Genomic DNA, 2,755 nt, shown 5'->3' on the forward strand with positions numbered 1-2,755 from the left:
TGGTTGAGTGCAGAAAATCTCCTCTCTCCAACTGTCACTTAAAAATGAATAAAATATTTTGGGAGCCTGGAATGACAACTCTACTTATGAAAATGATTTCAGAATAGCAGAGCTGACCTCAGTGTGCTCACCTCCTCCTCCCCAGAGAGCAGTTATGTCAAAAATTGGTGGCACAATTTTGGGTGCACATTTCAATTTGTTCTTGTGTTTTTATAAAAGGTTTTATACTTAGCAATAGATTGAAACGCAATTATTTAAATCTAAGTCTAAGTTAGTAATTTATCTATTTAATCTGCCAATTTGCTCAAATCAAACAAAACCCACATATACAACATGCAGTATATTTTTGCAGTTTGTATGCAATATATTTAACTTTTTTAATAACTGCAAATGGCACAAGTAGTGGGACGTCTCTCTAACCAATTAAAGCACTCTCTAAATCAATATCTTCATATTACACTAGATTAGAAATGACTCCTGCACAGGAACGTAACGTCAGCAGGAGGGGCTGCAGCGGATATGTGCATGCAAGAAAAAATCTTTAACATACAGGATCAGCATATATGGGCTGAGGTAACTTGGTGGTAACTTTAGTGTTTTATTCAACATCTTATCAATGATGCATCATGTTTCAAAAACTGTGTCCATCCTGCATATTCTCACAATCAGCACCTGCCAAGGCTTTCTCGATTCAGAACCTCAGAACCTCATTACCACCACCAAGTCCATATTAGTGGGTTAGTTGCTGTTCTCGGAGCACAAGATGACATGCAGATTCCTTTTTTAAACTAAATTAGAAAACACCAGTCAGCATAAACTGTGTCAATTCTGTATAAATATGCCTGGGGAAGTACAGATACAATGTTGCCTTGCTATCACTAGACACTGGACACTGTGTCCTCTTTTTCCATACAGTCTATTTTTAGTTGGTTTTGGACTATTAAAGTTAAGACATATGCTATTTTGATATATATATATATATAAACATCATCTCTCTGTTAGGTTTAATACTCTGCCGTCCCTGCTGGCTGGAGGCCCCCACTACACTAATGTTATTACTACCAAAACTGTGAGTGCAGCAACACACTAAACCCCAAACTGGCTGCCAATCTCCTTGGCTCTTTCATCCAAGAAAGATTAATCAGCCATTTTGTTTTCGAGGCACAGCACTTTCAGTAAACCATAGTGACATAAAGCAGAGTCTGTGCTTATGTTTGCTGTAGAAATTCTTTTTAATCATTCTCTATTATTGTCTCCTCTCTTTTCCATTACTCCCCCCTCTCTCTCTCTCTCATTACCTTCCTTTCTGCCTTCGTGTTGCCTCTGAGAGCTTTGCTGAGAAGATGAAGGTTTATGGCAACCTGTGTGCGAACAGTTTCACAGAATGAACAACCGAAGTGTTCCACAACCATTGCAATAAAATGTGATTGTTAAAAGCAAATTAACATTCAGTCTCCCTCCACCTTTTTCAGTTCTTTCCATTTGCATCAGCTCTTTCCCGACATTTCCCTTCTCTCTGTCTCTCTTGGTCCATTTCATTTTACGTCTATCAGCGCTTTTGCTCCTCCCTTTGTAACACTTTGTGGCACCTTTTGTTGCAGTGATAAGGTGTTTCCACTTTGTGAAAGGAGCCAAATCGGTTAATTTTCCACATCTGGCCTCATAAAGTTAATGCAGTAAAGTCTCTTTCTGCTTTAAAAATGCAGTGAACACACAGCCACCCCGCTGCCTCTCTCCCCCTCTGTCTCCCTCCTTCCTCTGCCTCATGGATGACAGTTCCTATTATCTCCTGGATAATAAGTTGCACAGATTAGCCATGAGGGCAGACAGAGGAGCAGGGATATGGCACACTGTATGTGTGTTTGTTTGTGTGTGCCTGTCTGTGTTTGTCAGTGTATATGTTTTCTGCATTTGTGTGTATCTTCCTCAAATTCGCAGATTTCTGTTGAACTGTGTGTGTAGTTATTAATGTTTGCCTGTCTGTATTTGTGTGTGTGTTTTTGTCTGAGTGAGATTCTCTTTGTCTGTATTTAAGGATTTCTGACCAGCTGTGTGTGTGGCCATGTGTGTCTGTATTTGTGTCTGTCTGTATAGATGTATGCCAGCATGTGTGTTTGTGTCTGAATATGTGTGTGAGTATGTGTGCACTCACTGGAACACACTAGAGGAGGAGTTGATGGGCTAAGTGCCATTACCAGATAATTACAGCTAAAAGTCTCCATGCTAACAAGGATGGCTCATCATCTTGGTGTTGGCAGACAAAGAGGCCCCAAAAAACATCTGCAATGCAGATTAGGAGTACTTGTGTGTAAGAGTGCGTTTGTGTGTGTACATTCTATATTGTTATCTCTGTTCCTTCTTCCTGTTTCTCTCTCTCTGTGTGTGTGTGTGTATTTAGTTACTTGTATGACGATGGGATTACTGTTAAGCACAGAGACTCACATTTTCAATAAGAAACCAGCCTCTCAGTGTGTGGTTGCATGCAAGAGTTTGTACACAAGTATGAACACTGTATATCAGTGTAATTGGCTGGCACAGGAGCCCAGTGTGAGTTGAGTTTGAGGGCATCCATACACTACATTAAGTGGATGCCTGTAATGGGCTCGCTCTTCACTCCCTGTGATGGGCTTATTCCCTTCATAAATGGTGTCAGAGGCAGCCAGCAACAGGAACATAAAAATGTATAAGATGCAATTACACAAAAACACCAAAACAAATATTTTACCCTTTTGTGCTGCAGATGTTATTTTTGCAT

The sequence above is a fragment of the Morone saxatilis genome, unplaced genomic scaffold, assembly GCF_004916995.1.
Source record: "Morone saxatilis isolate NCDOM2014 unplaced genomic scaffold, NCSU_SB_2.0 Contig12, whole genome shotgun sequence".
NCBI lineage: Eukaryota > Metazoa > Chordata > Actinopteri > Moronidae > Morone > Morone saxatilis.